This window comes from Panulirus ornatus, chromosome 9, assembly GCF_036320965.1.
Source record: "Panulirus ornatus isolate Po-2019 chromosome 9, ASM3632096v1, whole genome shotgun sequence".
Lineage (NCBI taxonomy): Eukaryota > Metazoa > Arthropoda > Malacostraca > Decapoda > Palinuridae > Panulirus > Panulirus ornatus.
In genome coordinates, this window is record NC_092232.1 from 32,252,201 (window position 1) to 32,268,357 (window position 16,157).

General features: G+C 43.0%; 1 protein-coding gene across 1 annotated transcript in view; it reads left to right on the forward strand.

Moving 5' to 3' along the window:
- TTLL12 (Tubulin tyrosine ligase-like 12) overlaps positions 1–16,157 on the forward strand; it is a 262,539-nt gene continuing 246,382 nt past the window's right edge. The window contains exon 1 of the mRNA XM_071664989.1: positions 1–408. The gene's annotated coding sequence lies outside the window, so the exon portion shown is untranslated. The remainder of the gene's footprint in view (positions 409–16,157) is intronic.

Here is a 16,157-nt window from a genome sequence, read left to right on the forward strand (position 1 = left end):
GGAACGCCGTCTCCATCCAGCTGATTCACTCTCTAGAACGTAAACAAACCCTCGTGGGGCGTTGCAAATTTGACAGGGAGTTCAATAAACCCCAACACTGCTGGTGCTCGGGGCCAGACCAGTGATAGCTGGCTGAGCTGTATATACACACGACACAGTCAGGGTCATTACCAGTGCTGAGGAGGCGAGGACAACAAGGTGACGAGCAAGGGCGCGTGGAGGGTGACGAGCACTGCGGTACGACTGGTGGTAACCACACCCTTGGCCCCGCACTGGCGCCAGGCTACTGACTGCAAGGAAAGGGCTGAGTCATGGACGACCTCACAGTTCGAGTGTGATCACCACCACAGGCTGAGCTGCTCCCTCAGTCGTCCCTCAGTCCATGACTGCCATCTTGTGTCGCAGGTGGTAAGTAGATTATACAATAGTTTATCATTTTGACGACTGTTTAACATGGTAAAGGATATGGGTGGTTGTTCCAGTTGATTGATTTTCATGAAAGTGTTTCCACCCGGCCCCTAATACTGGACACTTGGTATTGAGCTGTTTCAACCCATAAGTTCCTTAAATTTCAAAGCCTTGCCCAGTTTTTAGGGACTTCATTTTGTGGCATTTGGATGGAAAGCCTAGTAAAGGACTCCTCATAATTAGCAGCAATTATTTAGACTAAGGGAGGATGATTTTGAAGTCTCATCATATGGTAATGCAAATTTGTTGTAGGAAGAGTTATGATTTTTGATAATGTGGGATGAAAGCAAGAGAAGTTCTGGAAATGAATGGAACCTTTGACAACCTTACTTAATTTTTCACAGCAGTGTAAACTTACCTGGCGCTGTCATTTCAAATAATGCCAATATTATGGTGTCGAACTTATTCATTTGCTTGGAGTGTTGTTTGACAACTTATCACTGTTTAGTTTCTCCAGCCACTTGTAGCCAGTGTGGTAGAAGGAAGACAACGACAATATTTTGGTACATGTCAGCTTCAAGTCTAGGCCCTAAGGTGAAATTAGGTGAGGTTTTCAAGGATTTTGATTTTTAGTTAATTGCGTTTATTCCACATTTTCCCCAATAATTATGTCTGTCTTTCTTAATCAAGGCCATCCTATTAATGATATATATAAATATATATATATATATATATATATATATATATATATATATATATATATATATATATATATGTATTTTATTTATTTATTTTGCTTTGTCGCTGTCTCCCGCGTTTGCGAGGTAGCGCAAGGAAACAGACGAAACAAATGGCCCAACCCACCCCCATACACATGTATATACATACACGTCCACACACGCAAATATACATACCTACACAGCATTCCATGGTTTACCCCAGACGCTTCACATGCCCTGATTCAATCCACTGACAGCACATCAACGCCGGTATACCACATCGATCCAATTCACTCTATTCCTTGCCCTCCTTTCACCCTCCTGCATGTTCAGGCCCCGATCACACAAAATCTTTTTCACTCCATCTTTCCACCTCCAATTTAGTCTGCCACTTCTCCTCGTTCCCTCCACCTCCGACATATATATCCTCTTGGTCAATCTTTCCTCACTCATTCTCTCCATGTGCCCATACCATTTCAAAACACCCTCTTCTGCTCTCTCAACCACGCTCTTTTTATTTCCACACATCTCTCTTACCCTTACGTTACTTACTCGGTCAAACCACCTCACACCACACATTGTCCTCAAACATCTCATTTCCAGCACAACCATCCTCCTGCGCACAACTCTATCCATAGCCCACACCTCGCAACCATACAACACTGTTGGAACCACTATTCCTTCAAACATACCCATTTTTGCTTTCCGAGATAATGTTCTCGATTTCCACACATTCTTCAAGGCTCCCAGAATTTTCGCCCCCTCCCCCACCCTATGATCCACTTCCGCTTCCATGGTTCCATCCGCTGCCAGATCCACTCCCAGATATCTAAAACACTTTACTTCCTCCAGTTTTTCTCCATTCAAACTTACCTCCCAATTGACTTGACCCTCAACCCTACTGTACCTAATTACCTTGCTCTTATTCACATTTACTCTTAACTTTCTTCTTTCACACACTTTACCAAACTCAGTCACCAGCTTCTGCAGTTTCTCACATGAATCAGCCACCAGCGCTGTATCATCAGCGAACAACAACTGACTCATTTCCCAAGCTCTCTCATCCCCAACAGACTTCATACTTGCCCCTCTTTCCAAAACTCTTGCATTCACCTCCCTAACAACCCCATCCATAAACAAATTAAAGAACCATTGAGACATCACACACCCCTGTCGCAAACCTACATTCACTGAGAACCAATCACTTTCCTCTCTTCCGACACGTACACATGCCTTACATCCTCGATAAAAACTTTTCACTGCTTCTAACAACTTGCCTCCCACACCATATATTCTTAATACCTTTCACAAAGCATCTCTATCAACTCTATCATATGCCTTCTCCAGATCCATAAATGCTACATACAAATCCATTTGCTTTTCTAGGTATTTCTCACATACATTCTTCAAAGCAAACACCTGATCCACACATCCTCTACCACTTCTGAAACCACACTGCTCTTCCCCAATCTGATGCTCTGTACATGCCTTCACCCTCTCAATCAATACCCTCCCATATAATTTACCAGGAATACTCAACAAACTTATACCTCTGTAATTTGAGCACTCACTCTTATCCCCTTTGCCTTTGTACAATGGCACTATGCACGCATTCCGCCAATCCTCAGGCACCTCACCATGAGTCATACATACATTAAATAACCTTACCAACCAGTCAGTGATACAGTCACCCGATTTTTTAATAAATTCCACTGTCATACCATCCAAACCTGCTGCCTTGCCGGCTTTCATCTTCCGCAAAGCTTTTACTACCTCTTCTCTATTTACCAAATCATTATCCCTAACCCTCTCACTTTGCACACCACCTCGACCAAAACACCCTATATCTGCCACTCTATCATCAAACACATTCAACAAACATTCAAAATACTCACTCCATCTCCTTCTCACATCACCACTACTTGTTATCACCTCCCCATTTGCGCCCTTCACTGAAGTTCCCATTTGCTCCCTTGTCTTACGCACTTTATTTACCTCCTTCCAGAACATCTTTTTATTCTCCCTAAAATTTAATGATACTCTCTCACCCCAACTCTCATTTGCCCTCTTTTTCACCTCTTGCACCTTTCTCTTGACCTCCTGTCTCTTTCTTTTATACATCTCCCACTCAATTGCATTTTTTCCATGCAAAAATCATCCAAATGCCTCTCTCTTATCTTTCACTAATAATCTTACTTCTTCATCCCACCACTCACTACCCTTTCTAATCAACCCACCTCCCACTCTTCTCATGCCACAAGCATCTTTTCCGCAATCCATCACTGATTCCCTAAATACATCCCATTCCTCCCCCACTCCCCTTACTTCCATTGTTCTCACCTTTTTTCATTCTGTACTCAGTCTCTCCTGGTACTTCCTCACACAAGTCTCCTTCCCAAGCTCACTAACTCTCACCACCCTCTTCACCCCAACATTCACTCTTCTTTTCTGAAAACCCATACAAATCTTCACCTTAGCCTCCACAAGATAATTATCAGACATCCCTTCAGTTGCACCTCTCAGCACATTAACATCCAAAAGTCTCTCTTTCGCGCGCCTGTCAATTAACACGTAATCCAATAACGCTCTCTGGCCATCTCTCCTACTTACATACGTATACTTATGTATATCTCGCTTTTTAAACCAGGTATTCCCAATCACCAGTCCTTTTACAGCACATAAATCTACAAGCTCTGCACCATTTCCATTTACAACACTGAACACCCCATGTATACCAATTATTCCCTCAACTGCCACATTACTCACCTTTGCATTCAAATCACCCATCACTATAACCCGGTCTCGTGCATCAAAACCACTAACACAATCATTCAGCTGCTCCCAAAACACTTGCCTCTCATGATCTTTCTTCTCATGCCCAGGTGCATATGCACCAATAATCACCCATCTCTCTCCATCAACTTTCAGTTTTACCCATATTACTCGAGAATTTACTTTCTTACATTCTATCACATACTCCCAGAACTCCTGTTTCAGGAGTATTGCTACTCCTTCCCTTGCTCTTGTCCTCTCACTAACCCCTGACTTTACTCCCAAGACATTCCCAAACCACTCTTCCCCTTTACCCTTGAGCTTCGTTTCACTCAGAGCCAAAACATCCATGTTCCTTTCCTCAAACATACTACCTATCTCTCCTTTTTTCACATCTTGGTTACATCCACACACATTTAGACACCCCAGTCTGAGCCTTCGAGGAGAATGAGCTCTCCCCGCGTGACTCCTTCTTCTGTTTCCCATTTTAGAAAGTTAAAATATACAAGAAGGGGAGGATTTCTGGCCCCTCGCTCCCGTCCCCTCTAGTTGCCTTGTACGACACGCGAGGAATGCGTGGGAAGTATTCTTTCACCCCTGTCCCCAGGGATAATATATATATATATATATATATATATATATATATATATATATATATATATATATATATATATATATATATATATATCTTTTCTTTCAAACTATTTGCCATTTCCCGCATTAGCGAGGTAGCGTTAAGAACAGAGGACTGGGCCTTTGAGGGAATACCCTCACCTGGCCCAATTCTCTGTTCCTTCTTTTGGAAAATTAAAAAAAGACGAGAGGGGAGGATTTCCAGTCCCCCGCTCCCTCCCCTTTTAGTCGCCTTCTACGACACGCAGGGAATACGTGGGAAGTATTCTTTCTCCCCTATCCCCAGGGAATATATATATATATATATATATATATATATATATATATATATATATATATATATATATGGATCTGGAGAAGGCATATGATAGAGTTGATAGAGATGCTCTGTGGAAGGTATTAAGAATATATGGTGTGGGAGGAAAGTTGTTAGAAGCAGTGAAAAGTTTTTATCAAGGATGTAAGGCATGTGTACGTGTAGGAAGAGAGGAAAGTGATTGGTTCTCAGTGAATGTAGATTTGCGGCAGGGATGTGTGATGTCTCCATGGTTCTTTAATTTGTTTATGGATGGGGTTGTTAGGGAGGTGAATGCAAGAGTTTTGGAAAGAGGGGCAAGTATGAAGTCTGTTGGGGATGAGAGAGCTTGGGAAGTGAGTCAGTTGTTGTTCGCTGATGATACAGCGCTGGTGGCTGATTCATGTGAGAAACTGCAGAAGCTGGTGACTGAGTTTGGTAAAGTGTGTGAAAGAAGAAAGTTAAGAGTAAATGTGAATAAGAGCAAGGTTATTAGGTACAGTAGGGTTGAGGGTCAAGTCAATTGGGAGTAAGTTTGAATGGAGAAAAACTGGAGGAAGTGAAGTGTTTTAGATATCTGGGAGTGGATCTGGCAACGTATGGAACCATGGAAGCGCAAGTGGATCATAGGGTGGGGGAGGGGGCGAAAATTCTGGGAGCCTTGAAGAATGTGTGGAAGTCGAGAACATTATCTCGGAAAGCAAAAATGAGTATGTTTGAAGGAATAGTGGTTCCAACAATGTTGTATGGTTGCGAGGCGTGGGCTATTGATAGAGTTGTGCGCAGGAGGATGGATGTGCTGGAAATGAGATGTTTGAGGACAATGTGTGGTGTGAGGTGGTTTGATCGAGTAAGTAACGTAAGGGTAAGAGAGATGTGTGGAAATAAAAAGAGCGTGGTTGAGAGAGCAGAAGAGGGTGTTTTGAAGTGGTTTGGGCACATGGAGAGAATGAGTGAGGAAAGATTGACCAAGAGGATATATGTGTCGGAGGTGGAGGGAACAAGGAGAAGAGGGAGACCAAATTGGAGGTGGAAAGATGGAGTGAAAAAGATTTTGTGTGATCGGGGCCTGAACATGCAGGAGGGTGAAAGGAGGGCAAGGAATAGAGTGAATTGGAGCGATGTGGTATACCGGGGTTGACGTGCTGTCAGTGGATTGAATCGGGGCATGTGAAGCATCTGGGGTAAACCATGGAAAGCTGTGTAGGTATGTGTATTTTGCGTGTGTGGACGTATGTATATACATGTGTATGGGGGTGGGTTGGGCCATTTCTTTCGTCTGTTTCCTTGCGCTACCTCGCAAACGCGGGAGACAGCGACAAAGCAAAAAAAAAAATATATATATATATATATATATATATATATATATATATATTTTTTTTTATACCTCGTCGCTGTCTCCCGCGTTTGCGAGGTAGCGCAAGGAAACAGACGAAAGAAATGGCCCAACCCCCCCCCCCATACACATGTACATACACACGTCCACACACGCAAATATACATACCTACACAGCTTTCCATGGTTTACCCCGGACGCTTCACATGCCTTGATTCAATCCACTGACAGCACGTCAACCCCTGTATACCACATCGCTCCAATTCACTCTATTCCTTGCCCTCCTTTCACCCTCCTGCATGTTCAGGCCCCGATCACACAAAATCCTTTTCACTCCATCTTTCCACCTCCAATTTGGTCTCCCTCTTCTCCTCGTTGCCTCCACCTCCGACACATATATCCTCTTGGTCAATCTTTCCTCACTCATTCTCTCCATGTGCCCAAACCACTTCAAAACACCCTCTTCTGCTCTCTCAACCACGCTCTTTTTATTTCCACACATCTCTCTTACCCTTACGTTACTTACTCGATCAAACCACCTCACACCACACATTGTCCTCAAACATCTCATTTCCAGCACATCCATCCTCCTGCGCACAACTCAATCCATAGCCCACGCCTCGCAACCATACAACATTGTTGGAACCACTATTCCTTCAAACATACCATTTTTGCTTAACATACCCATTTTTGCTTTCCGGGATAATGTTCTCGACTTCCACACATTTTTCAAGGCTCCCAAAATTTTCGCCCCCTCCCCCACCCTATGATCCACTTCCGCTTCCATGGTTCCATCCGCTGACAGATCCACTCCCAGATATCTAAAACACTTCACTTCCTCCAGTTTATCTCCATTCAAACTCACCTCCCAATTGACTTGACCCTCAACCCTACTGTACCTAATAACCTTGCTCTTATTCACATTTACTCTTAACTTTCTTCTTCCACACACTTTACCAAACTCCGTCACCAGCTTCTGCAGTTTCTCACATGAATCCGCCACCAGCTCTGTATCATCAGCGAACAACAACTGACTCACTTCCCAAGCTCTCTCATCCCCAACAGACTTCATACTTGCCCCTCTTTCCAAGACTCTTGCATTTACCTCCCTAACAACCCCATCCATAAACAAATTAAACAACCATTGAGACATCACACACCCCTGCCGCAAACCTACATTCACTGAGAACCAATCACTTTCCTCTCTTCCTACACATACACATGCCTTACATCCTCGATAAAAACTTTTCACTGCTTCTAACAACTTGCCTCCCACACCATATATTCTTAATACCTTCCACAGAGCATCTCTATCAACTCTATCATATGCCTTCTCCAGATCCATAAATGCTACATACAAATCCATTTGCTTTTCTAAGTATTTCTCACATACATTCTTCAAAGCAAACACCTGATCCACACATCCTCTACCACTTCTGAAACCACACTGCTCTTCCCCAATCTGATGCTCTGTACATGCCTTCACCCTCTCAATCAATACCCTCCCATATAATTTACCAGGAATACTCAACAAACTTATACCTCTGTAATTTGAGCACTCACTCTTATCCCCTTTGCCTTTGTACAATGGCACTATGCACGCATTCCGCCAATCCTCAGGCCCTCACCATGAGTCATACATACATTAAATAACCTTACCAACCAGTCAACAATACAGTCACCCCCTTTTTTTATAAATTCCACTGCAATACCATCCAAACCTGCTGCCTTGCCAGCTTTCATCTTCCGCAAAGCTTTTACTACCTCTTCTCTGTTTACCAAATCATTTTCCCTAACCCTCTCACTTTGCACACCACCTCGACCCAAACACCCTATATCTGCCACTCTGTCATCAGACACATTCAACAAACCTTCAAAATACTCATTCCATCTCCTTCTCACATCACCACTACTTGTTATCACCTCCCCATTTACGCCCTTCACTGAAGTTCCCATTTGCTCCCTTGTCTTACGCACCCTATTTACCTCCTTCCAGAACATCTTTTTATTCTCCCTAAAATTTACTGATAGTCTCTCACCCCAACTCTCATTTGCCCTTTTTTTCACCTCTTGCACCTTTCTCTTGACCTCTTGTCTCTCTCTCTCTCTCTCTCTCTATATATATATATATATATATATATATATATATATATATATATATATATACATATACATACACATATATATATATATATATATATATATATATATATATATATATATATATATATATATATATATATATATATATATATGTATATATATATTTTTTTTTTTTTTTTTTTGCTTTGTCGCTGTCTCCCGCGTTTGCGAGGTAGCGCAAGGAAACAGACGAAAGAAATGGCCCAACCCACCCCCATACACATGTATATACATACGTCCACACACGCAAATATACATACCTACACAGCTTTCCATGGTTTACCCCAGACGCTTCACATGCCCTGATTCAATCCACTGACAGCACGTCAACCCCGGTATACCACATCGCTCCAATTCACTCTATTCCTTGCCCTCCTTTCACCCTCCTGCATGTTCAGGCCCCAATCACACAAAATCTTTTTCACTCCATCTTTCCACCTCCAATTTGGTCTCCCTCTTCTCCTCGTTCCCTCCACCTCCGACACATATATCCTCTTGGTCAATCTTTCCTCACTCATTCTCTCCATGTGCCCAAACCATTTCAAAACACCCTCTTCTGCTCTCTCAACCACGCTCTTTTTATTTCCACACATCTCTCTTACCCTTACGTTACTTACTCGATCAAACCACCTCACACCACACATTGTCCTCAAACATCTCATTTCCAGCACATCCATCCTCCTGCGCACCACTCTATCCATAGCCCACGCCTCGCAACCATACAACATTGTTGGAACCACTATTCCTTCAAACATAGCCATTTTTGCTTTCCGAGATAATGTTCTTGACTTCCACACATTCTTCAAGGCTCCCAGAATTTTCGCCCCCTCCCCCATCCTATGATCCACTTCCGCTTCCATGGTTCCATCCGCTGCCAGATCCACTCCCAGATATCTAAAACACTTTACTTCCTCCAGTTTTTCTCCATTCAAACTCACCTCCCAATTGACTTGACCCTCAACCCTACTGTACCTAATAACCTTGCTCTTATTCACATTTACTCTTAACTTTCTTCTTTCACACACTTTACCAAACTCAGTCACCAGCTTCTGCAGTTTCTCACATGAATCAGCCACCAGCGCTGTATCATCAGCGAACAACAACTGACTCACTTCCCAAGCTCTCTCATCCCCAACAGACTTCATACTTACCCCTCTTTCCAAAACTCTTGCATTCACCTCCCTAACAACCCCATCCATAAAGAAATTAAACAACCATGGAGACATCACACACCCCTGCCGCAAACCTACATTCACTGAGAACCAATCACTTTCCTCTCTTCCTACACGTACACATGCCTTACATCCTCGATAAAAACTTTTCACTGCTTCTAACAACTTGCCTCCCACACCATATATTCTTAATACCTTCCACAGAGCATCTCTATCAACTCTATCATATGCCTTCTCCAGATCCATAAATGCTACATACAAATCCATTTGCTTTTCTAAGTATTTCTCACATACATTCTTCAAAGCAAACGCCTGATCCACACATCCTCTACCACTTCTGAAACCACACTGCTCTTCCCCAATCTGATGCTCTGTACATGCCTTCACCCTCTCAATCAATACCCTCCCATATAATTTACCAGGAATACTCAACAAACTTATACCTCTGTAATTGGAGCACTCACTCTTATCCTCTTTCCCTTTGTACAATGGCACTATGCACGCATTCCGCCAATCCTCAGGCACCTCACCATGAGTCATACATACATTAAATATCCTTACCAACCAGTCAACAATACAGTCACCCCCTTTTTTAATAAATTCCACTGCAATACCATCCAAACCTGCTGCCTTGCCGGCTTTCATCTTCCGCAAAGCTTTTACTACCTCTTCTCTGTTTACCAAATCATTTTCCCTAACCCACTTTGCACACCACCTCGACCAAAACTCCCTATATCTGCCACTCTATCATCAAACACATTCAACAAACCTTCAAAATACTCACTCCATCTCCTTCTCACATCACCACTACTTGTTATCACCTCCCCATTTGCGCCCTTCACTGAAGTTCCCCTTTGCTCCCTTGTCTTACGCACTTTATTTACCTCCTTCCAGAACATCTTTTTATTCTCCCTAAAATTTAATGATACTCTCTCACCCCATCTCTCATTTGCCCTTTTTTTCACCTCTTGCACCTTTCTCTTGACCTCCTGTCTCTTTCTTTTATACATCTCCCACTCAATTGCATTTTTTCCCTGCAAAAATCGTCCAAATGCCTCTCTCTTCTCTTTCACTAATAATCTTACTTCTTCATCCCACCACTCACTACCCTTTCTAATCAATCCATCTCCCACTCTTCTCATGCCACAAGCATCTTTTGCGCAATCCATCACTGATTCCCTAAATACATCCCATTCCTCCCCCACTCCCCTTACTTCCATTGTTCTCACCTTTTTCCATTCTGTACTCAGTCTCTCCTGGTACTTCCTCACACAAGCCTCCTTCCCATGCTCACTTACTCTCACCACCCTCTTCACCCCAACATTCACTCTTCTTTTCTGAAAACCCATACAAATCTTCACCTTAGCCTCCACAAGATAATGATCAGACATCCCTCCAGTTGCACCTCTCAGCACATTAACATCCAAAAGTCTCTCTTTCGCACGCCTGTCAATTAACACGTAATCCAATAACGCTCTCTGGCCATCTCTCCTACTTACATAAGTATACTTATGTATATCTCGCTTTTTAAACCAGGTATTCCCAATCATCAGTCCTTTTTCAGCACATAAATCTACAAGCTCTTCACCATTTCCATTTACAACACTGAACACCCCATGTATACCAATTATTCCCTCAACTGCCACATTACTCACCTTTGCATTCAAATCACCCATCACTATAACCCGGTCTCGTGCATCAAAACCACTAACACACTCATTCAGCTGCTCCCAAAACACTTGCCTCTCATGATCTTTCTTCTCATGCCCAGGTGCATATGCACCAATAATCACCCATCTCTCTCCATCAACTTTCAGTTTTACCCATATTAATCGAGAATTTACTTTCTTACATTCTATCACATACTCCCACAACTCCTGTTTCAGGAGTATTGCTACTCCTTCCCTTGCTCTTGTCTTCTCACTAACCCCTGACTTTACTCCCAAGACCTTCCCAAACCACTCTTCCCCTTTACCCTTTAGCTTCGTTTCACTCAGAGCCAAAACATCCAGGTTCCTTTCCTCAAACATATTACCTATCTCTCCTTTTATCACATCTTGGTTACATCCACACACATTTAGGCACCCCAATCTGAGCCTTCGAGGAGGATGAGCACTCCCCGCGTGACTCCTTCTTCTGTTTCCCATTTTAGAAAGTTAAAAAAAGTACAAGGAGGGGAGGATTTATATTATTTATTATTTATTTATTTTGCTTTGTCGCTGTATCCCACGTTAGCGAGGTAGCGCAAGGAAACAGACGAAAGAATGGCCTAACCCGCCCACATACACATGTATATACATACACGTCCACACATGCAAATGTACATACCTATACATCTCAATGTACACATATATATACACACACAGACATATACATATATACACATGTACATAATTCATACTGTCTGCCTTTATTTGTTCCCATTGCCATCCCGCCACACATGGAATAACAATCCCCTCCCCCATCATGTGTGCGAGGTAGCGCTAGGAAAAGACACCAAAGGCCCCATTCGTTCACACTCAGTCTCTAGCTGTCATGTAATAATGCACCAAAACCACAGCTCCCTTTCCACATCCAGGCCCCACACAACTTTCCATGGTTTACCCCAGACGTTTCACATGCCCTGGTTCAATCCATTGACAGCACGTCAACCCCGGTATACCACATTGTTCCAATTCACTCTATTCCTTGCATGCCTTTCACCCTCCTGCATGTTTAGGCCCCGATCACTCAAAATCTTTTTCACTCCATCTTTGCACCTAAAATTTGGTCTCCCACTTCTCCTCGTTCCCTCCACCTCTGGCACATATATCCTCTTGGTCAATCTTTCCTTACTCATTCTCTCCATGTGACCAAACCATTTCAAAACACCCTCTTCTGCTCTCTCAACCACACTCTTTTTATTTCCACACATCTCTCTTACCCTTACATTACTCACTCGATCAAACCACCTCACACCACATATTGTCCTCAAACATCTCATTTCCAGCACATCCACCCTCCTGCGCACTACTCTATCCATAGCCCACGGCTCGCAACCATACAACATTGTTGGAACCACTATTCCTTCAAACATAGCCATTTTTGCTTTCCGAGATAATGTTCTCGACTTCCAAACATTCTTCAAGGCTCCCAGAATTTTCGACCTCTACCCCCACCCTATGATTCACTTCCGCTTCCATGGTTTCGTCCGCTGCCAGATCCACTCCCAGATATCTAAAACACTTTACTTCCTCCAGTTTTTCTCCATTCAAACTCACCTCCCAATTGACTTGACCCTCAACCCTACTGTACTGAATAACCTTGCTCTTAATCCCATTTACTCTTGACTTTCTTCTTTCACACACTTTACCAAACTCAGTCACTAGCTTCTGCAGTTTCTTACATGAATCAGCCACCATCGCTGTATCATCAGCGAACAACAACTGACTCACTTCCCAAGCTCTCTCATCCCCAACAGACTTCATACTTGCCCCTCTTTCCAAAACTCTTGCATTCACCTCCCTAACAACCCCATCCATAAACAAATTAAACAACCATGGAGACATCACACACCCCTGCCGCAAACCTACATTCACTGAGAAGCAATCACTTTCCTCTCTTCCTACACGTACACATGCCTTACATCCTCGATAAAAACATTTCACTGCTTCTAACGACTTGCCTCCCACACCATATATTCTTAAAACCTTCCGGAGAGCATCTCTATCAACTCTATCATATGCCTTCTCCAGATCCATAAATGCTACATATACATCAATTTGTTTTTCTAAGTATTTCTCACATACATTCTTCAAAGCAAACACCTGATCCACACATCCTCTACCACTTCTGAAACCACACTGCTCTTCCCCAATCTGATGCTCTGTACATGCCTTCACCCTCTCAATCAATACCCTCCCATATAATTTACCAGGAATACTCAACAAACTTATACCTCTGTAATTTGAGCACTCACTCTTATCCCCTTTGCCTTTGTACAATGGCACTATGCAAGCATTTCGCCAATCCTCAGGCACCTCACCATGAATCATACATGCATTAAATAACCTTACCAACCAGTCAACAATACAGTCACCCTCTTTTTTCATAGATTCCACTGCAATACCATCCAAACCTGCTGCCTTGCCGGCTTTCATCTTCCGTAAAGCTTTTACTACCTCTTCTCTATTTACCAAATCATTTTCCCTAATCCTCTTACTTTGCACACCACCTTGACCAAAACACCCTATATCTGCCACTCTCTCATCAAACACATTCAACAAACCTTCAAAATACTCACTCCATCTCCTTCTCACATCACCACTACTTGTTATCACCTCCCCATTAGCCCCCTTCACTGAAGTTCCCATTTGCTCCCTTGTCTTAGGCACATATATATATATATATATTTTTTTTTTTTTTTTTTTTTTTTTTTTTTTTTATACTTTGTCGCTGTCTCCCGCGTTTGCGAGGTAGCGCAAGGAAACAGACGAAAGAAATGGCCCAACCCCCCCCCCCATACACATGTACATACACACGTCCACACACGCAAATATACATACCTACACAGCTTTCCATGGTTTACCCCAGACGCTTCACATGCCTTGCTTCAATCCACTGACAGCACGTCAACCCCTGTATACCACATCGACTCCAATTCACTCTATTCCTTGCCCTCCTTTCACCCTCCTGCATGTTCAGGCCCCGATCACACAAAATCTTTTTCACTCCATCTTTCCACCTCCAATTTGGTCTCCCTCTTCTCCTCGTTCCCTCCACCTCCGACACATATATCCTCTTGGTCAATCTTCCTCACTCATTCTCTCCATGTGCCCAAACCATTTCAAAACACCCTCTTCTGCTCTCTCAACCACGCTCTTTTTATTTCCACACATCTCTCTTACCCTTACGTTACTTACTCGATCAAACCACCTCACACCACACATTGTCCTCAAACATCTCATTTCCAGCACATCCATCCTCCTGCGCACCACTCTATCCATAGCCCACGCCTCGCAACCATACAACATTGTTGGAACCACTATTCCTTCAAACATAGCCATTTTTGCTTTCCGAGATAATGTTCTTGACTTCCACACATTCTTCAAGGCTCCCAGAATTTTCGCCCCCTCCCCCATCCTATGATCCACTTCCGCTTCCATGGTTCCATCCGCTGCCAGATCCACTCCCAGATATCTAAAACACTTTACTTCCTCCAGTTTTTCTCCATTCAAACTTACCTCCCAATTGACTTGACCCTCAACTCTACTGTACCTAATAACCTTGCTCTTATTCACATTTACTCTTAACTTTCTTCTTTCACACACTTTACCAAACTCAGTCACCAGCTTCTGCAGTTTCTCACATGAATCAGCCACCAGCGATGTATCATCAGCGAACAACAACTGACTCACTTCCCAAGCTCTCTCATCCCCAACAGACTTCATACTTGCCCCTCTTTCCAAAACTCTTGCATTAACTCCCTAACAACCCCATCCATATACAAATTAAACAACCATGGAGACATCACACACCCCTGCCGCAAACCTACATTCACTGAGAACCAATCACTTTCCTCTCTTCCTACACATACACATGCCTTACATCCTCGATAAAAACTTTTCACTGCTTCTAACAACTTGCCTCCCACACCATATATTCTTAATACCTTCCACAGAGCATCTCTATCAACTCTATCATATGCCTTCTCCAGATCCATAAATGCTACATACAAATCCATTTGCTTTTCTAAGTATTTCTCACATACATTCTTCAAAGCAAACACCTGATCCACACATCCTCTACCACTTCTGAAACCACACTGCTCTTCCCCAATCTGATGCTCTGTACTTGCCTTCACCCTCTCAATCAATACCCTCCCACATAATTTACCAGGAATACTCAACAAACTTATACCTCTGTAATTTGAGCACTCACTCTTATCCCCTTTGCCTTTGTACAATGGCACTATGCACGCATTCCGCCGATCCTCAGGCACCTCACCATGAGTCATACATACATTAAATATCCTTACCAACCAGTCAATAATACAGTCACCCCCTTTTTTAATAAATTCCACTGCAATACCATCCAAACCTGCTGCCTTGCCGGCTTTCATCTTCCGCAAAGCTTTTACTACCTCTTCTCTGTTTACCAAATCATTTTCCCTAACCCTCTCACTTTGCACACCACCTCGACCAAGACACCCTATATCTGCCACTCTATCATCAAACACATTCAACAAACCTTCAAAATACTCACTCCATCTCCTTCTCACATCCCCACTACTTGTTATCATCTCCCCATTTGCGCCCTTCACTGAAGTTCCCATTTGCTCCCTTGTCTTACGCACTTTATTTACCTCCTTCCAGAACATCTTTTTATTCTCCCTAAAATTTAATGATACTCTCTCACCCCAACTCTCATTTGCCCTCTTTTTCACCTCTTGCACCTTTCTCTTGACCTCCTGTCTCTTTATTTTATACATCTCCCACTCAATTGCATTTTTTCCCTGCAAAAATCATCCAAATGCCTGTCTCTTCTCTTTCACTAATAATCTTACTTCTTCATCCCACCACTCACTACCCTTTCTAATCAACCCACCTCCCACTCTTCTCATGCCACAAGCATCTTTTGCGCAATCCATCACTGATTCCCTAAATACATCCCATTCCTCTCCCACTCCCCTTACTTCCATTG